Source organism: Artibeus jamaicensis, unplaced genomic scaffold, assembly GCF_021234435.1.
Source record: "Artibeus jamaicensis isolate MK-2021 breed Jamaican fruit bat unplaced genomic scaffold, CSHL_Jam_final contig_2259, whole genome shotgun sequence".
Classification (NCBI taxonomy): domain Eukaryota; kingdom Metazoa; phylum Chordata; class Mammalia; order Chiroptera; family Phyllostomidae; genus Artibeus; species Artibeus jamaicensis.
In genome coordinates, this window is record NW_026521468.1 from 6,487,155 (window position 1) to 6,500,501 (window position 13,347).

The 13,347-nt window shown below is 63.3% G+C and overlaps 1 protein-coding gene across 3 annotated transcripts in view; it reads left to right on the forward strand.

Annotated features, from left to right (window-relative positions):
• SEPTIN9 (septin 9) overlaps window positions 1-13,347 on the forward strand; it is a 125,442-nt gene that overhangs the window by 53,602 nt on the left and 58,493 nt on the right. The window lies entirely within an intron of this gene.

Consider the following 13,347-nt stretch of genomic DNA (forward strand, 5'->3'; position numbering starts at 1 on the left):
TCAGGAAGTGGGGAAAGAGGGCTGTGCTTGTGGCCTAGGTGAGGGACCCGAAGAGGATCCAGGCTCCATCTTGCCTCCTGGGAGGGGCTTGGGTGGTGAATAACCCAGGTGCAGGGGGAGGCCCCGGGAGGAGCTGGCTTGGAGTGTCTTCCCTTGACCCCTGGCCTCCACCAGCAAACCTCAGGAAGGGCTGCTTTGCTTTTTGCTAAACTATAAAAGACACCCTTGGCAGGCCTGGGGCCCCCTGGGCGTGAGGTGGGGGAAGGTGATCATTCATTCCTACCTTTGGAGGCCCAGTGCAGGGCGGAGGCGGGAGGCGGAGCTGTGTCCCCTCCCTGCTGGGTTGCTGCCCCCATCCCAGGTCCTGGCTGGGGAATCCCCATGTTGGGGCAGAAGGAGCAATGGGGACCCTGGGGAGGGACTCATATGTTTACATCTCTCCTAACATTTAAGTGACGAAGCCAGGCCCAGCGCTCAGCTGTCCCACAGCCAGCTGTCGGCCTCTGGCCATCCTCCCCCCGCCCCCCCCCCACATTCTTCTTCTCTGACCCAAGTCCAGGCCCTCCCAGCTGCTCCCCCCTCACTCCCAGGCACTTCCTCTGACCAAGCTTGTTCTTCTTTTTCATGACTCTCTCCTTTGCTGAGCACCTACTGTGTGCCAGGCGCTGAGCTGGGCACTTTGGCCTCCGGAGGCCAGCAAGGTGGCCAGGGTACTAGGCTCACACAGGCCACAGCTGGCCCGAGGCCGCACTGGAAGGCAGACCAAGGTCCTCCTGGCCCAGCACCTGCACCGTCCATCACCCCCTGCTGCAGAGCCCTGCCTCAGCCCTTCCCGGCACCGCCTCAGACTGGGTGACCCTGCCTGGCTGTGAGGGGAGTCTCAGTCTGCTTGTCAGGGGTGGGGCTGGGGGCTCTGGTGGGGGCTGCTTCTGTCCCCACCTGATGATCGTGTCTGCAAACAGCTCAGTTTGCAGGGTGGCTGGGAGTTTGGGGGGGCGGGTATGAACTGGCGCGCTGGTCTGCTCTCTGCTTCCGAGTTTAGCTATAGCTTTTAGGGGCCCAGCTGGGAGTCGGAGGCCGCCTGGGGCCACGGTCGAGCGTGCTGGCTCAGATCCGGCGCCACCCTCGCCCACACTGTGACCTTGGGTGAGTCATTAGCTTTTCTGCCTTGGTTTCCCATCTGTAAAATGGGGATGTGAGTAAACACTGTTTTCAGGTGGTCATGGCAACTGAACATGCTAATGTAATACAAGCCCTTAGAACAGGGCCCAGCCCCTGCAGAGCACTCACTAAATGCTGACTAGTCGAGATCCAGCCCCGAGAACACTGTTTAGATGAGCAGGGCGGGCCGGGCGGCGTCCCAGGCCCTCGTGGGGAAGGGGCCTGTTTCATCTGCTTGGGCCGCGGAAACAAGATGCCTTCCACTGAGAGGCCTAAGCACCAGACACTGAGATCTCAGGTCTGGAGGCCAGAAGTTCAAGATCAAGGAGTTGGCAGCTTGGTGTCTGGTGAGGGCTGGTACCTGCCGTCTTCGTGCTGTGTCCTCACAGGGCAGAGGGGTCCCTTTCGTAAGGGCACTGACCCATTTGTGAGGGCTCCTCCCTCCTGTCCTGAGCCCCTCCCAACAGCCCCACCTCCTTCACGATGGCACTGGGGGTCAGGATTCAGTGTAGGAACTTGTGGGCACCCAAACTCTCCGTCCGTAGCAGGGATGAACTTGAACAAGCCTTGCTCCTGCCCTTGGGAGGAGTGAGGAGATGCCAGCGGTGGCAGGGGGGCTGGTGGGGGCACTGTCAGGGTTCCCGGATGCCAGCCCGCACCCCTGTCCTGCCCGTTCCTGTGGCAGGCGAGTTCCGTGTGCCTTTCCGTGGAGTCTCTGGGCTGCTTGGACCTTCTCTGCCGATGTGAACACAGCGTGGGCCTGGGCCAGGTTTGGGGACCTTGTGACCCACACCCCCCCTCATCCCATGGGCCTCCGCCCCTAGCCTTGTCCAGTGTGTCCTTCCGGTGTGGGGCTGACCTGGGAGCTGAGGGAGGCAGCAGAGGCTGGCTGTTGACCTTGACCTAGGGTGCCTCCGCAGAAGGTGAGGGTGGCGGGGCTGCGGAGCTGGCTGCTCCAAGGTCCCTGGCCAGGGCTGTCCCCAGCATGGCCTGCACTTTTGGTCGTCTTCTTCCAGGATTCTCAGGAGGGGGTGGGGTGGGGACCAGGCGTGTGAGCCTGAGGTAGGGCAGTGGGAGGGCAGGGATTCCCACCACTGCCCCTTGGACACGCCCCAGCTGCCGGGGGCGGCCCCCCCAGCCCTCCAGAACCAGATTCTCCGAAGGCAGGGAGGGGCGGGCAGCCTAGTTCAACCCAACTCCAGGGATGGTTCTGGTCAACAGCCAGAGCTGAGAACCATCTGGAGCCAGAACTTCAGAACCACCGGGAACTTAGGGATCATGGGTGCACTGTGGAGCTGCTGCCCCCGAGAGAGGAGCCTGCGAATTTGTTTACAAATGCAGGGAGGGCCTGTCCACAGCCACAGGGCTGGAGGGATGAGGGACGGTGGGGGCTGGGTCCTGGGCCCAGAGATGCTCCCCGCCTCCACCCCGCCCCAGGCTTTCTCCGTGTTTTGTAAATTCTCTTCATTGCAGGTCAGTCGCTTTTAGAATCCGAAGAGCAATAATAAATGATTATTTTTGAAAGTTCATTGTCCACAAGAAAGACAGCACACCCAACCCAGTCTGCGGGGTCCCTGCTGGCATTTTCAGCTCCCAGTTGGGGTGCAGAGTGGAATGAAGGCTGCTGGGAGCCCCGTCTGCAGGCCCTGCCAGCGGCTGCATTTTTGGCCAGGGAGGAATGTGACCAGAGCCCAGGTCCCTGACCTCTGCCCAGGACGGGGGCAGGCTGGCCTGCCCTGGCCCGCCCTGGCCTGCCCCACAGCTCTGCTGGGGGCTGGGGTTGCCGGACCCAGTTGTTTTGGGACCAAAGGGAGAAGCGTGGAGCCGGCAGCAGACCTTAGAACGGCCCTGTTGTCCGCGCTGCAAAGACCTGTCAGTCCAGCCTCTCCTGGACTTCCCCAGGAGCCTGAGGCCACGGGCCCTCTGCCTGGCTCAGTGGGGCGTAGGTGGCCCTTGTGACAGTTCCAAGCCTCGCCCCAGCCGCCCCCGCAGCTCGGCCATCTGCAGAGCTTCCCCAGCCCTCCCACGCTGAGCAGTTCTGCTGAGGACAACTTGACAAAAACTCTCCATTTTTAGTTAAAGCAGGTCCCCTGCCCGCAGCCTCCTTTGCTGCAGGCTCTGCCTCTCTTCGGCCCCAGCACTGCCTGTAGAGGGGCCTGGGGGCTGGGTGGGTGGGGACCCTGGCGGTGTCTGGGTGGCGGGGCTTGGTCCTCTCCCTGCCCCCTGTGCCCGGCAGCTGGTGGCCTGGAAGGGCCTGGCTGCCTCGGGGCTTCACAAGGTGGGACATGGGGACTGGCCCCCTGGGCCTGTGTGGCTGGCAGGCATGTCGGAGGGGACTGGGCTGAGTTGGGGTGCGGGGCAGCAGGGGCGGGGTGGGTCTCCCAGGGGCTCTGGCGCGGAGGGGTTTGCACTTCATTGCAAACAGCTCTCATTCCTCCCTTTCCTATGGGGGGCTGTAAGCTGAAATGAGGGGTCCTATGTTTATGAGACACGGTCCTGAAGGGGGTGGTAGTTTATCTGTCTGCCTGCAGTCCAGCAGGTAGGTGGCCAAAAGGCCACACACCAGCCGCCCCAAAGGCCTTGCTGCTCTTGGAGAGAACAGCAGGGAAGGTGCCTTACAGGGTCCCAGCGAAGTCCAGTCACCCCGACCGAGGGTGCCGGGGCCCGGTGCCCACCCTCCCCAGCGGCAGGGTCCACTACGTGTGTTGGGAGGGCTTTTTCCTAAAAGTGCAGACAAGCACTCAGAGGCCCAAAGAACAAACCTGGAAAGAGGAAAGGATACGTAGGTTTCTGTCTGGAAGCTGTGACGGTTCCTGGGAGGTAGAACCGGTGTGTGCGGTCAGTTCAGGGGGCACCGTCGAGGCACAAGGGGTGGGGGGCTTTGGGGGCAGAGAGGAGGCTGGGTCAGCAGGGAGTCAGGGAGCGGCGGGCTTTCCCATGGCCACCGCACCTGAGCACTGCAAACTGGGGGGCTTAAAGTCTGGGTCCGCAGGCCCAGCATCCAATATCACAGCGTCAGCAGCGTGGGTTCCTGCTGGAGGCTCGGGGGGGGGGGGCAGTCTGTTCCGTCTCTCTCCTGCCCGTAGTGGGCGGCTGTCCATGCTTGGTGATCCCTGGCTCACAACACGTCCCTCCAGTCTCTGCCTCTCTCTCCAGGTGCCTTCTCCCCGTGTTCTCCTGCTCTGTTTTCCTGTAAGGACACCCACCCTAAATCCAGGATGGTCTCCGCTCAAGGTTCTTAATCACGTCTGCAAAGACCCGATTTCCCAGTGAGGGTGCATTCTCAGGTTCTGGGAGTCAGGATGGAGGCGTATCTTTTGGGGGCCACTCATCGGTCTGCTGCAGAGTGCTCAAGGCCTGGGGCGAGTGGTGGGGAGACCAGGCGTGGGCGTCCCTGTGGCATACTTGGAGGGGTCACTGGTCTCCTGGCCTCCGTGGCTGCCTCATCTGCGTGCCTGCCCCGTCCTGCATCTGGACAAGGGTCCAGGCCCCAGCGTGGGTGGGGCGCTGCCCCTGAAGCTTGCTCTGGGCGAGTTCACCAGCAGGCCCTGGAGTCAAACCCGTCCTTGCTGTGGACACATTGCTGTCACCTCCTGCCCTGCCTGACCCCTGGGGCCCCGTGTCCAGAGCTCACCTTCCCTCGAGGCAGGCTGTCCCCTGCACTCCGACTTGGCTCCTCTGTCCCTGCTGGTCATGGCCCATGTGGCTCTGGAAAGCCTGTTGGGCTGCAGCGTGGGGACCTCACAATCCACCCCAGCCGCCGAGAGGCCAGGCAGGTTTGGTTTAGGTTCCAAGGTGTTCTGTCCAGGCTGAGGCGGTCACGTGAGCCACATGAACTTCACATGAGCTTCCTGGCGAGAGCCCCAGAAGGGCTCTGGCCAGAGGAGCCCTCCCTTAGCCCCCCAGCTGGGGCTCTTTGGAACAGCTGGGCGCCCCTCCGGGGGGAGGCGTCGCTGGGCTCTGGGACACCTTCTGGAATCCTGTGTCCAGCTTCGCCTCTCAGATTTCTGTGCACCCCCTCCTTGGCCAAACCCCTCCTGCCACTGAGAACAGAAGCAGGTCCAGACCCTCAGGGTCTGTAGAACCTGAGTTAGACGTAAGCCAATCACAGCACCTGCAGGGCCTTGCAATCACTGAGGCTCCGCCCCCCCCACCAGTTTGGCCAGTTGTGGGTCCCGCTGCTGTGAGCCGCCCCCCAGCACCCCCGCCATGGCATTCCTCGGGAGGCGTGGGGCGCAGCTGGACTCCCGGGTGCCGCTCTGACGGAAGCCTGAACTCTGCTCCCCGGGGTCACCGTCCCCTGTAATTAGGCCGTAGCTCACGTTGGCTTGGGCAGCACCCACCTGCTGTCCGCCCCCAGGCCACAACACAGAGAGTCTGTTCCATCTGCCCCTCTGGTGTCCCGAGGCAAGCGGCATGATTAAGGGAGGGTTCCACCTGGGCCAGGTGGCCCCTGGTGTTAGGGGGGTTTTTTGCATTCTTACAGCACTTTTTCCCTGTCCCCCGGAGGTCAGTGGGAGAAGAGGGTGGAGTGGTAGCTCTGCCTCCCTGGCGGACGGGCCGTGTCCGCTGCCCTGTGCATGGTCATTGCGCTGAGAATAGAGCCACTGACCACAGGCCTGGCTGGCACCTTCCCCAGGCTCTCCGGTCCCGCTGCACCCAGCTCAGGGGCCTGAGGGCCAAAGGAGGAAGAATTTGTCTGCAGCGTCTCTTTTATGAACGGAGCTTGTGGATGGTTCTGGATGGTTCCGGCTCCGTGGGCCGGGGGGGGCGGGCAGCGGGATGCTCTCAGGGAGCAGCACTCACCAGCCTGCGGGTTGGGGAGAAGGTATGTTTGGGGGGTGGCGGGTGGAGCAGGTGGAAAGGAGATGAGGGGGACCCTTGGTGCAGGGAGGGGCTGCCATTGATCAGGGAACCTTTGAGCCACCCCACAGAGGCCTGAAAGGTCATCTGTCCCCTGCTCGCCCCCAGCCCTGCTTGCTGTACCTCAGCCTCTTCCTCACCTGCCTCCCACTGAGGTCTTGGTCTGGGCCCTCGTCCCGCCCCAGGCAGGAAACCGCCCCTCATCCCCCTGCCTCTGAGCCCTGCTGCTCAGCGCTGTTCTCTCAGCGGGAAAGAGAGCCAGCCTTGGAGTGGCGGACTGGGGGGGGGGATGGTAAGACTGGCCCAAAACACGTTCTCCCCAATGTGCTCATGTCCCCGTCACTTTAATTTAGTCAGGAGGAAAGGGAGTCCAGCACCTCAGGTCAATTTCAAGTCTCCCTGGAACGGCCTGGTGTCCCCAGGGCCAGGGGCATGACCTGGTGGCAGGAGCAGGGGGCGGGAGCCGGCGCAGGGGCCATCTGCCCCCCCCCCCCAGGTTGCCCTGTGAGGTGTGGGGCTTTCCACGCAGGGGCCTCAGACGCAGGAAGCAGCTCCCTCCCGTGCTGGTTGAGGCCCAGGCTGCACCCTGCTTGCAGACAGATTTGCAGCAAAAGTCTTCACCTGGAGGTGGCTCCCCCAAGACCCCGCTCTGGTGTGGGGGCCGACAGCAGGGATGAACCCGCTGGTGGTGGGGCGACCCGGTAACTTAGGGCCCCAATTGGGACGCTCTTGGGGGGGAGAAGGGTGCCCCGAATAACGACAGTTGGTGGGCCCACATGAGGGTCCCTTGCCCCAGGTGGACAGAGGGGCAGCTCTGAAGCCAGTGGGGGGAGCAAGCGGCAGAAAGGGGCCCTGGGCCCACTGTGGAGAGCCAGGGTGGGCGGGGGGCCGACGTGGGCGGACAGGGCAGGCTTCTTCCTGCCAGGCCAAGTTCATCCCAGGGCACCCTTGTCAGCACTGGTGAATCACAGCAGGAAGTGGCTTCGGGGTCCACAGGAGGCTGAGGAAGTCGAACGCAGACCTGCCCTCTAGTCTGTGTTCTGCCGGTGCATTAATGTTCTCGGGCTGATGGAACAGAGCGCCGCACACGGGGGTGGGGGGCCAGGGGGGGCTTCAGACAGTGGAAACCGAGGCCTCACGGAGCCCGGGGTGGCGAGTCCCCAGGGCTCCGCGGCAGAGCCTGTTCCAGGCGTGTCTCCTGCTCTGGGGGCTCCAACCTCGATCCTGGGTGGTCCTTGGCAGGTCATCGCGTCCATCCGGTCTCTGTTCCGTCGCCAGCGGCCTCCTCCCCTGGGCTATCTCCCTGGGAACCGTGTCCTCGGAGGCAGGGCCCACCCTCCTGCAGGACAGTCTCGTGTCCAGATCCTTACCTTAATCCCACCTGCAAAGCCCCTTTTCCCGAAGAAGGCGGTTTTCGTAGGTTCCAGGATTGAAGCTTAAACCTAGCATTTTGGGGGCCACAGTTCGGCCAGCGTCCTGCAGGCCGCAGAGCAGGTTCTGGAAGCTGCCGTGGCGGAGCCGGCAGGACCTGCCATTCCCAGCAGGCCAGATGGCGTGGCAAGCCGGGGCGGGGTGCTGCTTGGGAGCTGGGGCTGGTTCCATATGTGTCCTCGCTTGTCCAGGGAGAAAGTTAGATGATGGATTTGGGGAGTGAGATAAGATTGGGGTACCGAGGGCAGCTGCTGATCGCAGCCACTCTGGGCTTCCCGCCCCCAGCTGGATGTCCCGCCCCTGGCGGGGACCACAGGTCACCGGTCTCCACTCCCAGCCTTCACACTCACCTTCTGCCTGGACGTGTCGCCGGCGGGGAAGGGCTGCTGCACCTGCGGGTGGGTGGAGGGCCCCTCTTTGGAGAGCGGCACAGGCCCTCCTGCAGCCTGGGGGGGGGGCACGTTTCCCTTGGCCCCACAGGTTCACCGGGGCCCCTCCTTCTCACATTCGCCCATCCAGAGCCTGGGGGCTGGGGGCCAGGGCCAGGGACCAGGGGGGGCTGCGGTGAGCAGAAGAGGCCGTTGGAGTGCCTGTGTCTCCCGGGCTGTGGAGAAGGCCGCTCCTCCTAATCCCCAAAACCAAAGATAATCATCAAAATAAGGGGGGGGGTGACTCCCCTGGGCGTAGAGACCTCCAGGTGAGGCTCAGGAATGCCACTGGCTCCTCTTTTTCTGGGTGGGGGGGGCAAGCCAGACCCTTGGTGAGACTGTGCCAGGTGACGGGAGGCTGGCCTCCGTCTGTCTGGAGGGCCCCGGAGCAGGGCTTTGCGCACACTGCTCGCAAGCCCAGGCTGCCTTCAGCCAGTCCTGTGTGCAGATGAGCCCCGGGCTGTGTGGGCAGAGGGGACTGGCATCAGACATGGCCCTTAGGCTGTGTCTGGCCTCGTGTGGCCTCGGGAGGGAGGATTTTGCATTTGAGCCGTGGGGGCGGCAGCCTTCATCCTCTCTTCCTTTATATGGATTTGGCCTGTGTCCTTAAACAAATGTGCTTTTCCGCGGGAAGCCCCACCAGCCAGCTCAGCTGCTCCCCGACTTCCCTGTGCAGGTGCAGCAGCCCCCGCGGCTGCTTTTAAGCCCCTCCTTCTGGACTGTTTTGCTTCCTGGGGACCCCTGCCCCCACTTTCCCTGTCTGCATCCTCCTCTATGTGGGATCTTCCTCTCCTACCTGCCCCCTGAGCCACTCCCTCCTCTGCTGGTCCCCCAGCAAAGATTCAGGTGCCGGGGTCCCTGTGGTCCCTGAGTGAGAGACAGGGAGGGGGTGGCCTGTGAGGTACATCACCAAGCGTGTCACAGTGTGATGGCCGTGGGCGGCTGGAGCTCGGCCCTGTGCATCCCAGAGGTGTCCCCCCGGGGTGGGCTGGGGGTGTTGACCCTCTAGTTACTGCCCGAGAGTTACTGGGGTGGGGAGCAGTGTTACCCCCTGTGCCCTGTCGCCCCGCCTAGGGCACCGGGCGGCCACCCAGAGAGGCCCTGGGGCAGACACTGCTTGCGGGCGTGGCAGACACAGCCGTCTGTGTGGGGGTACCTCGTGCACACACATGCACACACAAGTGCACACATGTGGGCGCTAGTTGCACCAACACCGATTTCTTCACAACGTATGAACTTCCGCAGGGTCACCACCTGGTGTGCCTTCCGCCTTCCCTGTTCAAACACTGGACCCCACTCTGCCTACCCTGGGCCCCCACCACCTCTCGGGAGCTGCACGTGGGCTCGTTCCGACCTCATCTCCGGCATTTCATTTTCTGACATGTGTCCCAACTGGAGCAGGGCTCTGTGGCTTGCCCGGTGTCCCCGCCCCAGGCCCCCCGCGTGCACCAGGAAGTGTTCCGGGAGTGGGGAGAGGTTTGCTGGCCACCCGCAGTCAGAGCAGGACCTTCACAATAGCCCCTTGTGCACAGGCACATTCCTCCTTAAACAGGCCCAGATCCAGGCCGGCCGCCTCGCTCGACCCCCAAGGGCAGGGCGGGCGGGAGGTTTGCATCTGGGGAGGCGGCCGAGCGTAGGTTAGACGGGGAGGGCTGGACTTTGGGGGGATCAGCGCCAGGCACAGGTATCCACAGCCCCTGCTCTCAGCCAGGCCCCACCCACCCCACGGGGTTCCACCAGAGACGGGTGTTTTCAGTGCAAGTGCATGCGCTCTGCACGTATGTTTGAAAAGACCAGGACCTCTGCCCACATGCGTGTTGTATTCTGCTACTTTTACTGCATAGTCACAGCATTGCGCGTCTTCAAAACCGTGATTTCGATGCCTGAGCAGGACTTCGGCATGCGGGTTTGGGAAATCGGTGTGAACCCAAATCGTTTCCAGTGTTTGCTGTTTCGATGGTGATGCAGACGTCCTTGCGCAGTAAATCTTTCTGTTCTTCTGATTATCTCTGTGGGGGAAGTGTGCAGCCAGGGCCAAAGTGCTCGAAGGGTCCTCGGGCTCTTGGGGCAGCTGCAGAGGGCTTTGGGGAGCAGGCGAGGTTTGTGCCTGGCTTTGGGGGGAGAAGCGGCATCTGTGTTTCAGAAATGGGGTAGCAGAGGGGGGACCTCCTGCAGTATTTCTCTCCCCCAGAGGCCCCGGAGGTCACTTGTCTGGTGTCTGGGAGTCCACTTTGTCCTGCTCACCTGTGCTCTCTGGCCTGCCCTCCGGCAGCAGTGACATCCTGCAGACCCAGCTGGGTGGCAGCCGGTGCTGGTCCCCACCGCACTGCCCAGTGCGGTCCCAGAGAGGTCTCGAATATGCAAAGCGACTTGCTGGCTTCCGTGGCCGCGCCTGGACACCCCTTGGCTGCCTCGGCCTCTGCAGGGACGGACGGGGAGGATGAGGAACACGAGCCAGTTACACTCGGTGACCCCCGTGGGGGAGGGTGGCTGTGTGTTTGCAGGACTCTGATGGGGGAGGGGGTGCCGGGGGACCCTGTCCTGCCAGCTTTGTGACAGGCCATTTCCTGATGTGTCCCAGCTGGGTGCCGCCGCTGTCACGACACCCTTGGTGGGGAGGCAGCTGTGCACAGGCGTCCCTTGCAAAGCCTGCTGTTGAAACTGATCCGCTTCGTCCCCGGAGGCTCCGGTGTGAGTGGGAGCAGTGCCAGTCCCCCGACAGCCTCTCTGCCCACCTGGGCTCTGTGAGTCCCGGGAGTGTGCTTGGGACTGGACAGGGGCCGGGGTGTAGAGTGAGGTGGCCCCGGCCGGGAGGGCTCCTGACAGTCGTAGCCGAGTGGCTTCGTCCTTCTGACGGTCCCCGTGCTGATGCCCGGGGCTGCCGCGGCCAGTCGCCACGTCCAGTGTGGCTTTCACAGCAGAACCTGATTCCCTCCCATGTCTGGAGTGTCCACAACCAAGGCCTCAGCCGGCTCTTGCTCCGGAAGCTCGAGCGAGGAACCCTGGCCGGCCCATCCCAGCTCCGGTGGCCCCCAGCACGCCTGGCCTTGTGACTGCATCTCCGCCTCTGAGTCCGTCCCCATATGGCCTGTCCTTTGTGTCCCTGTCTCAGACCTCCTTTCCTTTCCCCTGTGAGGACACACGGGGCTCACAGCCCGCCCTAAATCCAGGATGGTCTCATCTCAAGTCCTTGCCTTTAGTACGTCTGTGAAGACCCTATTTCCAAGTCCTGTTCCCAGGTCTTGGGGGGTTAGGACTGAGACGTATCTTTTGAGGGGCACTGTTCAACCCACTGCAGACTTAGAAAAAAGTGGAACTTCTCAGGCTGAAAAGGGAGCGAAGACCCGGTGCCTCCCTGCTCGGGCGGCTCCCCGGGGCTTGGCGCCCACAGTCATGCGCCCACAACCAGCCGTGCAGAAGCCCCTGAGGCCTTAGATGGAGAGCTGACTCACGGCCTGTGGTGTCAGGCTGTGCTGCTGGGGCCCCTGGAACGACCCCTGAAGTCCTGACGTGCCTAGATGGCGTGGGGGGTGTGAACCTCGGGGCCCTAGGCCGGCCGTGAGGGAGTCCGTGAGCCTGGCTTTGCGGGCACTCGGAGGAGGAGGCGTGCCTGTCAGGGGGATGGCGCACACTGTCAAGGACAATGCGAACAACCTGGAGATTTGCTGAGCAGCCACGGCCCTGATGGTGGGGACGGTCCCTGTCCTCCTGACACGAAGGACTGATGGGGAGGGACAGTGTTGGGCAGTGCGCGCCAGGTAGCTGATATTTCTGGACAGGAAGCCCCCGATGGGGCAGGACCAGGAGCGACCTGTGCCTCGGAGGAAGACAAAGCAGAGGAGAGAGAGGTGGGGTGGCGGATGGGGCCGGGCACATGCAGGAGTGTCGGGGGCCCAGGGAGGAACAGCGTCCCCTGGGACCTGTGCGTGGGCGGGGCTGGTCCCAGTTCGGGCCACCTCTGGACCTCGTGCCGGAGTCCCGGAGGGCGTTGCTCTGGTGCCGGCTCTTACGTCACCAGTCAGGGCCTTGTTGTTCCCCTGGGCAGACCTGGGAAAGGCTCTCCCCCACCCACCTTCTGTTCCTCAGCTTGGCCCCAGGGAACCGACACCAAGGACATCTGGAGATGCTTGTGCCGAGGGGGGCAGCCCTCCTCCAGGAAGCCCACAGACAGACAGGGGCCACCCATCAGGGGCAGTTTGGACAGTGCTGTCGACGGAGGGGGTAGACCAGGTGCCTTGGAGGTCCAGGCTCTCAGCCCTGGACTCTGTGTCCAGTCCGGCGGGCCCCTGACCTCTCCTCGGGGTGTTTGGGCTTCTTTGGCATGTGCGGCTCTTGCTCTGCAGTGATCTCGGTGTCCGACTGTAAAAGTGGCGGCGGTGGCACTTTGCGGCAGCTTCTAGACCAGGAGACGCCCCAGAACCCTCCGGGGGGCATTTCTCGTGAAGTCCGATGCTCTGTCCACAGGGACCTGAACACTGGGGAGGCAGCAGGCGCGTCCCCGAGACAAGGGTGCACAAGACATGGCAGCGCCCTTGACCCCCAGGGTTCCTCCCTCCAAAGACGCGTGCAGCCCCTGCTGGGCCTCTGGGGCGCTTGGGCTTCCCCATCCAGGGAACAGGCCTCCCGCACGTCCGCCGCCCCAGGGCTAAGATCGCACGCTCCGGCCACCTGCCCACCCAGCCCCCTGCCAAGCCTCTTCTGAAGGAAGTGCTGTCTGCTGGGAGGACTCTGAGGGCTGGGTTGGAATTTGGAGGAAAGAGAGCCGGGAGGGAGGGGCTGCTAAGAATGGTCCTGGAGAGCGGTTGTTGGGGGCTGGGGACCAGCTGCAGGCTGGGCGGGGAGGAAACGGTGGGGTCCCCTGGACCCCTGGGCTCGGGGTTGGGGTTGGGGTTGGAGAGGAGAGGCGAGGGGTCTGGGCCACTGTGGGTTGCTCGGGGCTGGCGTGCGGGAAGGAGCCGGTGAGTGTCCCTGCCACGTGGGCCCCTTCCTGCTCTGGTCTTGATAACTGGGAGCAGCTGGTTCTTGTTTGCAGCGTGGCGGCTGCGAGGACCGTGTGGATGGCGGATTCTTAGGCAGCGCCCCTCCCCCCTGCCTTGGAGGGAGCAGATCCTGGCGGAGGTGGAGGGCGGTGGGGTGGGAGTCAGATGGTCAGCACCCCGCAGGGGCCCAGTCTGGCTGGGGCAAGCAGGCATCTGTGGGGTGGGGGGCCGGGGTGGATCGCGCCGGGGCTCTGTGATTCTGTTAGAAACTAGACAACCATGTGCCTAGAACCTTGGCCTTGGAGTCAGGCAGACGCATCTTCTGGGTCTGCCACTCGCTGACCCCAGTGTTGGGTACGCTGCTTCAGCCCCAGGGTCTCAGTTTTCCCATTGGTCCCAGGTGGCAGTGGCCTTCTTGACCACACAGGGTTATTGTGACATGCACGGTGAGCCCGGTCCTTGCCTACTTCACCTGTCGGCTCTTC